This window comes from Dipodomys merriami, unplaced genomic scaffold (assembly GCF_024711535.1).
Source record: "Dipodomys merriami isolate MVZ:Mamm:240054 unplaced genomic scaffold, mDipMer1.0.p SCAF_3, whole genome shotgun sequence".
NCBI classification, from domain to species: Eukaryota; Metazoa; Chordata; class Mammalia; order Rodentia; family Heteromyidae; genus Dipodomys; species Dipodomys merriami.
In genome coordinates, this window is record NW_027204492.1 from 104,693,184 (window position 1) to 104,708,315 (window position 15,132).

The 15,132-nt window shown below is 35.9% G+C and overlaps 1 pseudogene; it reads left to right on the top strand.

The window, feature by feature from the left end:
- Positions 1–13,586: 13,586 nt before the first annotated feature.
- On the top strand, positions 13,587–14,030 carry LOC138839701 (ubiquitin-conjugating enzyme E2 variant 1 pseudogene; annotated as a pseudogene).
- The last annotated feature ends 1,102 nt before the right edge of the window (positions 14,031–15,132 follow it).

Below are 15,132 nucleotides of genomic sequence, written 5' to 3' on the forward strand. Positions count from 1 at the left end.
CCACCTTCCCAGCCTCCACGAGACTCTTATCTCCAATTAACCACTAGAAAACTGGAAGTGGCTCTGTGGCTCAAGTGGTAGAGCGCTTGCCTTGAGCTGAAGAGCACAGGGATAGCACCCAAGCCCAGAGTTCAAGCCCTATGACTGACAAAAAAAAAAGCTGATATTAATATGTGGACATAATTTTCAACTCACTTGGGTAAATACTAAGGTGTATAACAGCTGGCTTATATGATAAAACAATGTTTAGCTTCATAATAATTGCCAAATTAATTTCCAAAGAGGCTATATTATTATGTACTATGTGTATGATATCAAGATTGCTTTCAGTGTTTTTATTATTCATAGTTTTATAACCATGCCTAATGAAGTTTGTTTTGGTCACTAGCATTAACTGCAAAAAAGCTATTCTCATATTATAAAATTTCTTCATCTATTTTTCTTTTTTATCTTCAAGCAGTTGTACAAGGAGGATTCAATTTAACATGTTCATTTATATGTACATTATATCTTAATCAGAATTACCCATTCCATCCTTCTCCTCCCTCCCACCTACCTTTTTCCCACCAGTCACCTCATTTTTATTTCTTCCTTTCAAATATACATAGAAGTATCATTATTGTATTAGCCCACCCACAACTCCTTTTTCCATTTGTCTATTCCTTTCCCTTTAGTCCCAGCTTCATTTAAGACATGTTTCCTCTCTGACATTTATTTTGTTAAACTCTCTATTAGTTGTTCAAAGGGGCTATACCATAGAATTTTACCCCTTCATTTACCATAATGAAGTCAGTTTACTTTGGTAAGCTTCACTTTAGTAAGTTTTACTTTACATGGGAAGTTGTATTTGGGGTCTAAAATACACATATGAAAAAAGTGTCCTTTTTCTTGATGGGCCTGGCTTATATCACTTGGTATTGATTTTTCTGGATCCATCCATTTCTCTACATGTGACATAATTGCATTCCTCTTGATGGAGAAATAAAATTCCATTTTGTGTGTATGGGTGTGTACGTACACATGTGTGTGTGACATTGCATTTTCTTGATTCATTCATCAGTTGTAGGGCATCTGGGCTGTATCCAGGAATTGACTATTATGAATAGTGATGCAATAAACATGGGTGTACTAGTACCTTTGTTGTATCTTGTCTTACAGTCTTTTTGGGTAAATGCCTAAGAGTGATATCACAGAATCATTTTATTTCAATTTATATTTTTGTGGCATCTCCGTACTGACTTCCGTAGTAGTTGTACTATTTACATTCTACCAACATTGTATTAGCATGTATTTTCCCCCACATACTTACCAGCATTTGTCATTGTCTATATTATTTCAGTAAGTTGGAAACATAACAACATTTATTTGGTAAGCAACAGATAGCCCATCTTGATTAACTATGATGAAGATTAGCTTCTCTGAAAATGGCAAGTTTATCTTAGGTGAGTTCAGTATCTAAGAAGAAAATGTGACTCAGCTCCATCAAAATAGTCAATGGTATAAGCACCTTCCACATTGACATCATGGGATCCTTTAATATGAAGCTCTATTCTACTGTGGTGGTGGTTGTTCACAAATGGGTAAATTGCAATTCAAGCAGAAACTGCTTATACTCTTATTTTATTAGTAAGATTTTTCTTGAGCCGCAACACAAAATAGACTGGGAATAAAGGCTTCCAGTTGAATTGTCCTTTATGACCTGGAAAAAGGGTACAAGCTATTTAGATGAGACAACTGTCAGTCAAATCTCTTACTCTAAACAGGATTTTTGGCCACTTAGCATCATTGAGTGCAGTAATGGTATTTGATTTAATTTCCATGTATTCTTAATTAAATTTACTTTATACTGAAGTCATACTGTTTTTTCTTTTAGAAGATGGGTTTTATCCTGGTAGCAAAAATTTAGTATAAGACAAAAAGAATAATTTTCACAATTTCCTATATTTTACAGAGGTTTCTTCTCTTCTGGTCACAAAAAAATTCTGTCAAACTATCAGATTTCCAGATTCTCAGTGTCCCTCTATATGAAACTTCATGTGAACTATAGAAGAAACAAAGGTTTCAAGGTAGGTATGCTTGATGACATCTGTAAAGGGAAAAGAGAACAATAAATGCATATTTTAGCTGTTTCAAAGAAAAACACATTTTATACAAAACACTGATAATGAAGCTTAAATATTTGGCAAGATTCCCATATGATAGTCTAATGTGCCTTAGTAATAATAGGTTGCATTAATACTGCTGATGAGGAAGACATTCTTTTTTAAAGAGCTTTCCAATTGAATGAATATGCCTTGTGCTTACCTTAGGAGATCTCCTTTACTAGGCACTCTTCATCATTGCTTAATTCACGCCTAGAAAGAGAACTAACCTTCACTGCTCAAGGGAACAAAAAGTCGCCTCTGATTTGAAAAAATGAACTTAATAATTCAACCATTAAGTCTTTTGTTATTTTTAGCTATTATTGGGAGAACTAGGAAAATCCTCATACTATTCACAGCTCCTTCTGTTAGAAAAAGAATGTGTTTTGGGACAGAAGGTCTCCAATCTAATTTGAAAATTTCCATAGTTGCTGTAAATTACTTTGAGCAGAAAAGTAGTTGCAGACAAAGTTCCCATGAAAGATAACATTTTAAATGTCACAGAGTGAATCAATAAGTGAGGTTTGTAACATGAGTTTCTTTTGGCAGATACAAGAATGAAAGTCTCTATAAATTCTCTAAAGTCTGCTGTGTGATCCCTGAATAAGGAGTTAATAGGAAATGAATAGGTTGAAGAACTTGAAAAGATTAAAATAATCCCCTCATGATTTTGAGAATGAAAAAATAATGAGAATTTGTAAGAATATATTAGAGTCATTAAGCAGGTGTTTCAAAAATCATGGAAAAACAGGATAATGGGAAGTTATCACATTGAGAAACCAGACACTGATTTTTTAAAAACATTTTACAAAATCATTATATATATGTATATATATATATACATATATATATACAGAAAGTATACAAATCTTAACTGAATAGCTCTATTAGTTTTCACTGAGAAAATACATTCCTATAGCCACCACAAAGTTCAAATATACATAATATCATCAGCTGCTTGAAATCTGTCCTCATGCCCACTTCCAGAATCTAAATGCCACAGTAAAAGTAGCTACCATCTTGATTTCTAGCACCTTTGACAAGTATAGTCCTGTGCTTTATATAGATGTAATTATACAATGTGCAGTCATAGCTTGGCTTCTTTAACTAAGTTCTATGTTGTTTCTCACTTGAATGATGGTGTGGCAAGAATTTCTTTGTTCACATTGCTACATAGTGCGTAACTATGTAAATACTCTGTAATTTGTTTATTCTTTATTTTTTAATTTTTTATTATTTTTATTTTTTATTATTTTTTATTCCCCTTCCCATTTTATTTTGTATTTTTTTGTTGTGAGACCAGGACTTGAACTTGGTATGTGATACTGCTAATTGGTTGGTGCTCTACCAACTGAACCACACCTTCAACCCCAATTTATTTATTCTTTTAGGGGCTGTTTTGCTTTTAAATTGCTTCCAGTTTAGATGTAATATGAATAATAACATGGATACTTTTATATAACCTTTTGCTTTTAACTGATTCATAAAAATGCACATATTAATAAAGTACTATCTAATATTTCAATACATGTATATGCTGCATAATGTTTAATCAAGTTAAACATATTTAGATACTCAAATATTTAATTTTTATAATAACAATGATTAAACAGCCTTTTATCTAGTTTTTTTGAAATGTGCTATGCCTAATTGTCATTTATAGTCAATTTTATTTTTTGGTTCTTGTCCTGGGCTTGAACTCAGGGCGTAGGCACTGTTCCTGAGATTCTTTTGTTCAAAGCTAGTGCACTACCACTTAAGCCACAACTCTACTTCCAGCTTCTTTTGAATAGTTTACTGAAGAGTTTGATAGACTTTTTTTTGCCTGGACTGGCTTTGAATTGTGATCCTCAAGTCTCAGCCTCCTGAACAGCTAGGATTAAAGTGTGAGCCACGATGCCCAGCTTTATTATCACCCTTTTATGAAAGAGAAAACCAGGTCTTGCTCCTATTTTTTTCCTTTACCCTCCTCAGCAGCTGCTAACCACCGTCTATATTCAACTTCAATAACTGTAATTTTTTTGTTTCCACATGGGAGTGAGAACATGTACTAATCTCCTTTCTGTGCCTGGATTATTTCGCCTAAAATGGTGATTTCTAGTCCTTTCTATGTTGCTGCAAACAACTGAAAAGTATTCTATTGTATATATGTAACATATGTTCTTTAGCCATCAATTGATGGGCACTTGTTTCAACTTCTGGGCTATCATGAATGCGGCTTAAATAGCAGTGAATGCAGATGTGTCTTCAATATATGATTTTATTTCCTTTGGACATATAGCTTGTCTTGGGATAGCAGAGGATCATACAATTGTCTATTTTTAACTCTTTAAATGATGTGCATATTATTTTTCATAATGGATGAACATCTGCATGTATAAGAGGCATCTTTTTGTCCTCATTCTTGCCAGCAGTTGGTATCTTTAGTCTTTTGGCTAAAATGTCTTTATTAAGAGAGGTTTACTTTGTGAAATATTCATATACCTTATTTTGCTAACAATTTATTCATTTTAATATTTTATAGTCTTCATTATCCTTCATATAGAAATTAGTAACACATAGTCTACATTTCCATTCCACAGAATAGGTTATATCATAAAATATAACCAAATCATTGAAAGGAAATATTTATATTAATAGTACAAATTTTTTAAACTTTATTTTCCTTTCCATGTAAGGAGTTGAGCTATTATGTTTTAACTAGTGGGAAATTAATCGATTTTTAAATTTCTTCAAGGAATGGAGGTTTTACACTTTAATTAGAATTAGATCATCATAAAATGGTGATCTGTATGACAAAGCTATCAATTTAAATGGATAAAACCTTTCATTAAAAATTAAAATTACCTAATATTTTATTTCCTCCCTGAGAGTTACTCACCATCATTATAAAGAGACCTGTTTTCAAGAGGCAAAACTTTGTGGACTGTTTTCTTCTTAGTATTTTTATTATGAACTGTTATCGACCAAAAAATGGAAAGAATTTTTAAGAGAACATATACCCACTACTCACGTTTGCAAACTTAACACAAACTTCCAATGGTTTTTTGTAATATCTATATACCAAATCTATTATAATATTCTTATGCTTTTTGCCATAAATTATGTATATATTATTATTTAATTGTCATAGTTCCTGATTAACTCAGAAAAGAAATATATCAAAGCCTGTGTGCTATAGGGTGAGTGCTTTTGAAAGATTAATTTAAATTACTAAAGTAAATGTGCAACTAAATCTCATATACATGAGATAATTAAGTATATTTGTGCTTAAGCATTTTTTCATTTATTATCTGTTCCTTGTATAGTTCTAAAATTGTCCAGATGAATTTCAAGATAATAATTTTCATGTCCTAGAGGTGCAGCTTTCACAGAGTGGAAACAAGCTAGTTCTCCTTGCTCTGGACTTCCCAGTAGATTTAGCGTTCTTCCAGACCAGCACTGCAATATATTTGTACTATGAAAGATTTACCACCAATACATCAAACACACATTGTCTGATAATAAACAATATTTATTATCTGAACAATAATGACTCATTTAGATAAAATAAGAAGTTCTATGAAGTTAGGACTGACTTACTCAGATACTCTGCATTTCTTCCATGTTAGTCCATGCATTGTAGTAATTTTTTTCCATGTGTACAGATCCTGAGGCCTGAACTCAGGGCCTGAGTGCTATCCCTGAGAATTTTTACTCAAGGATAGCACTCTACCACTTGAGTAATAGCTCCTCTTCTGGCTTTTTGGATAGTCTCACAGACTTTCTTGCCTGGGCTGGCTTCAAACTGAGAGTTGCTGATCTCAGCTTCCTAAGTAGCTAGGACTGCAGGTGTAAGTCACTGGCACCTAGTGCATTGTAGTTATCTTAGCTCAAACTTATCAAACTATATGTACTCAAGACAACTGGGGAGAATGGAAGAATGAAAAAAAACATGATAGTGCTAGTGAGTCTGTTAGTTACTTTATTCATCCAAATGTGCCACAAAATACAGGATATATAAATCTGCTCCTCCTTTAGTTCACCTCATCTCTGAATTCCTGTATTTGTGTAAGCTTCTTGCTGTTATGAGAGAGATTCTAGTGTTTAAAATTACACATGTTTTTATACAGTATGACATTTAAATGTAAGCCAACTACTTCATCTGTTGCTGAACTGAAGAGAGCTCTTCTAAAACTGGAAGAAAAGCTGTCTGGGAGAGGGATGTCCAGAGAAATCAACCCTCACAATCCTAAGAATGATCAAAGGTAATTTTGACTTCAAATAGTATACTGTGCACTAATTTTGAAATCCAACCCTCTTACAAGGAGACTGAAATTTCTAAATATGCCCTAGATGAATTGTGAAGTCTCTAGTCTGTCAGGACTAAATTTTTCAAAAATTTAGAATGAATTATTGTTTACCAAATGTTCCTGCTAATATATGAATCATAGCTTTACTGTTTATTATCTGAAAAGTGATTTTTCAATGGTTATTTGCTTAATTTTCTTATCTCTTTTACTAGATAGTAAGAGCCTGGATATTTGCTCTGTATATTTCTATATATCAGAGTGTTAGTTTATTTTCCTGCACAATCTCATTAATGAGTGAATGAATGAATACAACATATTAACTGAAAATTATATACTGAACGTTTTGGAATATGAATCCAATGCGTTTACATTATTGTAATTCAAAATGAAGTTTGACATATTGTCTTCTTTTGAAAATAAAGAGGAAAAGTGGTATAGCATAGCCACCATGACACATAGGGACATGTAATCAGATGAAACACAAAACCTTTCCTTATTTGGCTCATTGTACTTTGAGGATTGGCTTGGAAAAATATAAAGCCCAAAGAAAATATTATGCATTAGTCTATAATGCTTAAGATTATTGACTATCTAACACAAGCTAATGACATTGTTACTTTTCTCTCCATTTTACATATAAGAAAAATTTCATTAACGTGTGTGATGTTATAAAGTAGGATAAATGCTGGAGCTTGAACCCAACAAGCAGGATGATTCCAGAGTAAGTATGTACAATTTTCTATTACAGTATCTAGTGCAGGTACATGACACTAACAATGTATATCTTTACAAGTGTTTCCCCTTTTAACTCTATTGGGAGTAAAAATTCTTATATGCACAAATTAGATTCTGAATATCAACTATCCTTTTAAGGAATGTATTCCCAAACCAATGTATTTGAATGTGAAATAATAATAGAAGAAAAGAAAACCTAGGGAAGCATTTTTGAATCTAGCTGTACATAAGATAATAGTGTAGTAATCAGCAAAATATGTCCCTTGAACCAATTCTAGGCTGCAGAAGCAGCTTATAGTTAAAGGAATAATTCCCTGGTACTAACAGTTCATCAATAAAGGCATTATGAGTTAAAAACAAAAGTACATTTTATAGTACTAAAATGTTTTCATTGAAATCCAAGAATATTCTTTCAAGAATTGTTATTAATATTTTTAAGTTTGTAATTGCTTCTTAATTCCATTTTCAAACTACAGTTTGTCTGGAAGCAACATTATTTTGCCTTAGTATCCTTTGAACTGGCAAAAGCAAGCACCCTTGAAAAAATGAATGTAGGCTATATCTTTCCAGTTAGGAAAAGATATAGCCATTCATTTAGTAAGTGTATTTCTAGTGGCCAATGTAATACAAAAGCAGTACTGGCAATTTTCTATGTGCTTCCTTTCTATGATCTGTCTTATCTTCTCTCTATCACTTGTTTCCTGTGACTGAGGACTGGTAGCCACTCAGTAAGTATTTGTGAATATAAATAGTATCATAGAATCAAAAATCCCCAAGCCTTGAACATGTGGATCTTCTAGCTTTCAAAAATGATTCATGATGACTTTGCATCCAAAAGGATAAATTCAACCTAGTGAATTTTTGGTTTTATCTTGGGCCATTTCTATACAATGGAGAATGTTTAGTGAACTGTGACCTTGACTGCTTCTTTTAAATTTAAAGCTAACAGACTTCCATGGAATCTGATTCAGATTCATACAGCCAATATAGTTCCAAGGTAATAAAAGAAGGTGTGGTTCATGCCCCATAAACTTAATTTAATAAAGCACACATATTTTATAAATTTTGCTCCTAACCCTTCTATTCAGATCTCTGACATTTGGTACATTCTTTTTTTCATCTGTACCAGAACTTGAACTGAGAGCATCAAGGTCTCACTTGACATTTTCTACCCAGAGCTGGCTCTCTATCCCTTGAACCACACTTTCCATCTAGCTCTTCACTAGTTAACTTGAGATAAGTGTCTCACTACCTATCCTCTCTGAATTGTCTTTGAACCACAATGCTCAGATCTCAGCCTTACAAGCATGAGTCACTGGTACCTTAAGTATTCAGTTAGAGTTCACTAAATAACATCTAAGTTTTAAATTCAGGTGTCATTGTAATAGGTCAAATGTTATTCCCACTGCTTAGTTTTCAAATCCTCTGGGCCTTAAATAACTAATCACCTTTACCAGCAAAGACATGCCTATACTCTAAAAAGGAGCTTTTACCATTAATATATTCAAACTTCAAAACTTCCAGATGGTTGGTTTCCAATTAGGAAGAGGGAGAATACAATGTTTTCATGGATAGTAAGAAAAGCCCCTAACAAAGGATTTTATTTAATCCTATGTGGGTGGAAATCTCAGTGAAGAGGAAAAAAAAAATCACAGAATCATGTTAAAGACAAATGAACAAACTTTTTTAATGCTCTAAAAAAGGAGAAATATACTAATTTTTAAAGTTTTGCCCAAACATGCATCACCATATTACAAACCAAACAGGTTATATGCTCCTTTCATAAAGTTAATTGAAAAACACATTTTAAAAAAGCATACTGTACATTAGTTGTATAACAGTGGTTTCATTGTAACACTTCCACGTGTAAATAAAGGCATTTGACCAACCTCAGCCCCTCCATCACTCTCCTTCATTACACTTCCATTTCTTTTTCTTTCTTTCTTTTTTTTTTTTTTTTTTTTTTGTCGATCATGGGGCCTGAACTCTGGGCCTGGGCACTGTCCCTCAGCTCTTCAGCTCAAGGCAACAGCGCTCTACCACTGGAGCCACAGTGACACTTCTGGTTTTTCTGGTGGTTAATTGGAGATAAGAGTCCCACAGATTTTCCTGCCTAGGCTGAGTTTGAACCGTGATCCTCAGGTCTCAGCCTCCTGAGTATCTAGGATTACAGGCGTGAACCACCAGCGCCTGGCTTCCACTCCCATTTCTTAAAACAATTTTAACAGGTTTTATTATTCTGTTTTCATATATGCAAATAAATTGTATGGACCATAAACATTGTCTTTACCATCGTCATTAGCTCTCTCCCTTCTCACTAGTGCCCCATTACACCAGAGCATATCCATTCTTTTTTTAGTGTGTATTAAGGAATTTCACTGTGATATCTCAGATGTGCATAGATTGCTTTTCTCAGAATAATGCTCTCTATTGCTTTCTTTTTCTCTCCTACCCCCTAATTCCTTTTTGATCAACAGCTTTCATTGAGGTTCCTTATGCTGTCTTCATACATAGTTGCAATCTGTTTTGAAAATATTCACCTTCGGTCTTTCTTTTTCCCTCTCTACTTCACTCATACTCCTAATTTGTCCCATAGTAAGAATCATTGATGTTCTACATATGTATGAATTAAAAGTATGTATGAGTATATATGCATATATGTGAATATTCATGTGTATTCATATATGTGGACATGTATGTGGACATTCATATATATTTATATATATGTGTATATGCATATGTATAGGTATCTATAGGTATAGGGCCTATATATACACATACACAGGTATATAATATGTAGCCTATAAAAACAGCTTCTTAGCACTTCCTATGTACTATGATTTAAGTTAGTAAAATAAGGACTCAACAATGCAGATGAGAATAGAAAAAAAACTTTGGAACAACATTGAAGTTATTACCATGAAAGTGATTAAAGTTGACCTGGGGAAGGTTTACTAGAATAGCATATTGTCTAAAGATACAGTATTGGGTTGGACTGGCTGGATTTGATTTTGATACTTCTACATTTGCTTCTGTAACCATGCAACCTTTCTTGTCTCAAATGCTCAACTCAAAATAATGCCAAATTAATAGACTTCTCTTTAAGAAACAAGAAATTATAGGAGAGGTTCAAGTAGAGTATATGCACTACAGCACAAACTGCGGGTTTGAGATAGCAATAGGAGTCCTAAGACAGAAATAATTTCTAGTCTGATACCACATTTATGAGATGTTAGATCAATTCAAGGTAAAAAAAAAAATGTTCATCATCAACTTGTTGGCAGGCCCAGAATCTTAAGTATAATGATCCTTTGGCCCCATTGACTAATACAAAATATAAATCAGGAGAGAAGATACAAATGGGAAGACAGGTAGCTTAAAGAACAAAGCTGGGTGCTGGTGTCTCACACCTGTAATCTGAGCTACTCAAGAGGCTGAGATCTGAAGATCACTGTTCAAAGCCAGCACTGGCAGGAAAAGTCCATGAGGTTCTTATGTCTAAATAACCACCAAGAAAACCTGGACAGGGTGCTCAAGTGGTGTTCCTCTAGCCTGGAGCAAGTAAAGTTCAGAAATAGTGTCCAGGCAGAGGGAGTGGAGGAGAGACAGACAGACAGATGAAAGGGAGGGAGAGAGGGGGAGGGAGGAGAAAAGGAGGGAGAGGGGGAGCAAAGGGAGAGAGAGGGAGAACGAGAGGGGGAGAGAGAAGGGGAGAGAACAGAGAAGGGGAGAGAAATGGGGAGGGGAGAGAGGGAAAAAAGGGAAGAAGAAAAGAGGAGGATGTGGTAGACAGAAGGTGTGAGAAACAAGAGTCCTGGGAAAGGTGCCAATGTTGACTAATTCCAGGGCTAGTCTGGGGGAGTAGGATTGGAGTTTGGTTAATCCTTTCTTGAGAATTAGACAGTTATAGTTTCCCTTGACAGATGTGAACAACTGGTTGTAAAGCCACAATAAGCTAAGATAGGCTTGCTTCCAGGAGAAGACTCACCAAACTTTGGACTATAGGACATATTCCAGTGTGCTGGAGAAGACACAGGGACTTATCTTCCATGAGGAACCACAAACTTAGTGGAGATGGAAAACCCCCCAGTATACCCAATATATAGAAATAAATACAGATCAAAGACAAAAGATGAAACTTTAATTTGAGAAAAATGACTTGTATCAAATAATAGTACATATATACACATTTTTAAAAAAGAATTGCTGATTGTACTGATAAATTGTCACTCCCTCTGGTGTGAGCAGCACAAAGATAAAGGAAAGTCATAAAGTATCTGGAACAGGATAATGATGGGGAAGGCCTTTCCAGTTTACACTATTAGAAAACCATAAAAGAAAATATTGGGGATTGGAAGGTGGCTCAGTGGTAGAGCGCTTGCCTTGCATGCATGAGGCCCTGGGTTCAATTCCACATAAGCAAAAAGAAAAAAGCCAGAAGTGGCACTGTGGCTCAAGTGGTAAAGCGCTAGCCTTGAGCTGAAGAGCTGAGGGATAGCGCCCAGGCCCAGAGTTCAGGCCCCACGACTGGAGCCCCCCAAAAAATATTATTGGTGTTTCTGAAAATGGTTATCTGAGAAAAACTCAAGTCCAATACATCTAAAATTGTTTCATTCTGGTTACTCGGGAGGCAGAAAGCAAGAGAATTATCATTCAAGGCCAGCCTGAGCAAAAATTTCACAAAACTCCTTCTGAACTAATAGCTGAGCACAATGATACATGTGGTCATTCTAGCTATTCAGGAGACAGAGATCAAGAGACTTGCAGCCCAGGCTTCCCTGGGCCAAAAAAAAAACATCTCAAAACTAACCATAGCACACTAGGTATCATTATTCATACCTATAATCTGAGTTGCAGAGGAGGCTGAGTTCCAGAGGATCATGATTTGCATCCAGCTCAGGGAGAAAAGTGAATGAGATTTCATCTCCAAAATACCAACAAAAAGCTGCTCTAGAGGCATGGCTCAAGGTGCTCTACCAGTGAAGCAAGCAAGCAAGCTGAACAAGGAAATGGCCCTGTGTTCAAACCCCAGTACCAACAAAAATTAAATAAGCAAAAAAAAGGGCTTGTGGCATGGGTCCACTGGTAGAGTATATGTGCCTAGTGTATGTGAATTGAATCCCTGAGACTAACCCCAATGCTGCCGAAAAATTGGTAAAGGCAAAATGAGGCACCATGATTGATCCATGGAATGTCCAAGAATGTGCACATTCAACATGTGTGCACATTCACATTTGGGACACAATTTAAGGCAGTTGTTACCCATCTATACAGTATACTAAAATAATCTGGGAAGGATAAAAAAGCCATTGTTATGTTAGTGCCAGCCCTAGAGAATCTGATACAGTTGGCTTGGGAAATGGTCTTGGTGCTCTACAGGTTTTTCCAATTTATAGAAGTCAAAAAACCACTGTGATCTACGTAATGTTATACTGATTAGTGACAACTTTTGCGAAGGTACCGTCAAGCCCATTTTTGCTTTTATGAAAAATGAGAAGAAAAGGTTTATATGGAAAACAAAAGAAACTGAAAAAATTTAAAAATTTTAAGAGAAATAAAAGCAAATAGGAAAACACAGCAGCAAGCTTATGACACAAACTCTGAAAAATAATTAGATTTGGAATAACAGAATTGCAGAGCGGAAAATAGAAACTTCTAGGTAAAGGTGAATAAAGGAGTCAAGAGCCTTACTACCAGGATCAAGAAATTGAATTCAGCTTGAGAGCCAATTGAGAGCTACCATAGGAGTGTATAAATGGCAACAGCATGATGGAAACCGTGCTTGAAAATGAAACCACCAATAATAGCAATAGTAAGGTGGTCAATCCAATATATCTTTAAAAGAGTCATCTTTCAGGGAGCTGTATTTCCTTGTTTCTCCCTAACAGGCATTAGATTTTTACTTTTATTATTTATGCCAGTCCTAGGGCTTGAACTCAAGGCCTGGACATTGTGCCTGGCTTCTAATCCTGATCCTCAGATCTTAGTCTACTGAGTAGCTAGGATTGCAGCTGTGAACTATCGGCACCCAGCTCAAACAAGCTTTTCAAACTGTTATGATGAAGTAAATACACCCACAATAAGGAAACGGAAAACTAGGTGATTGAATTCTATTTATGATTCAAGTTTACAAGCTAAACTAAGGTAGACCTCAGTTGTTGGTATATGTTTAAAGATTGGTGAGAAGCCAGTGTCTCATAACCTGAAATCCTAGCTACTCAGAACACTGAGATTTGAGGCTCACACTTAGAAGCCAGTTTAGGCAGGAAGGTCCAGGAGGCTCTTATCTCCAATTAACCAGCAAAAAACAGGAAGTAGAGCTGTGGCTTAAGAGGCAGAGAGCCAAGCTTGAGTGAAAAACCCTCTTTGTAAAGTGCTACTAAGAACATTATCCTGCTTCGAACGACAGCGAAGCAAGATGGCAGCCACCACTGGCTCAGGAGTAAAAGTCCCTCTCAATTTCCGCCTGTTGGAAGAACTCAAAGAAGGCCAGAAGGGAGTAGGAGATGGCACAGTTAGCTGGGGTCTGGAAGATGACAAAGACATGACCCTTACCAGGTGGACAGGGATGATAATTGGGCCTCCAAGAACAATTTATGAAAACTGAATATACAGCCTTAAAATAGAATGTGGACCTAAGTACCCAGAAGCGCCCCCCTTTGTAAGATTTGTAACAAAAACTAATATGAACGGAGTTAATAGTTCTAATGGAGTGGTGGACCCAAGAGCCATATCCATGCTAGCAAAGTGGCAGAACTCCTATAGCATCAAAGTCGTCCTGCAAGAGCTCCGGTGCCTGATGATGTCTAAAGAAAACATGAAACTCCCCCAGCCGCCGGAAGGACAGTGTTACAGCACCTAATTGAGGAAAGCCCCGCCCCTCGATTTCCGGGCCTCCATCCTCTACAGTAGTCAGTTTCTAGATCCATCTATAGACCTTCTAGTACTAGAAAGGAAGCTCCATTCGAGGCAGTTCATCCTAAGACACTGTACATGATATTAATTCTGTCCATTTGAAATATATGAGTTGTACTATAACAACAACAACAAAAAAGAACATTATCCAGCCGGGCACCAGTGGCTCAGGCCTGTAATCCTAGCTACTCAAGGAGGCTGAGATCTGAGGATTGTTGAAGCCAGCCTGAGCAGGAAGTCTATGAGACTCTTTTTTTTTATTGACTCTTTTTTTTTTTATTGTGAAAATACCATACAGAGGGGTTACAATTACATGGGCAAGGTAATGAGTACATTTCTTAGCAACCATTGTTGCCTCCTCCTTTGTTTCTCCTTCCCATCCCTTCCCATCTCCCCCTCTCCATGAGACTCTTATCTCCAATAAACCATGCAAAAAACCCCACAAAAACCTGGAAGTGGTGCTGTGGGTTGAAGTGATAGAACGCTAGCCTTGAGCAAAACAGCTCAGAGATAGAACCTAGTCCAGAGTTCAAGCCCCGCACTGGGGGGAAAAAAAAAAGAATATTAACCGTAGCTGGGCACTGTACTCCCAGATACTTGGAGAACAATAGGGAGATTATGGTTTGAGGCCAGCCTCACTAGATGCAGTAGCCATATCATCGGAGGAGGCTGAGATTGGCAGGATCATGGTAGCAGACCAGTCTAAGCAGAAGTACCAGAAAGACTTCATCTCCACAGAGGAAAGCTGGATGTGTGATATGCACCTATGATCTCAGTGACAACAGGAAGCCTAAAGTAGATGAAGCATAGTTCACGTACATGTCAGGGCAGGAAGTAAGAACCTATCTAAGTAACACTGATCAAGATGGATTATATTTATAAACTGATTTATTGATTGCTAACCATTTTTACAGCTACTTAAAGATAATGAAGAATAATAATAAAGCAGTAAAAAGCGAAGTTAAAGATGTGATACAAGTAGAATAGGTAGAATACCAGCCTAGGAAGTGTGAGACCTGAAGTTTAAGCCGTACTGTTGCCATAAAGAT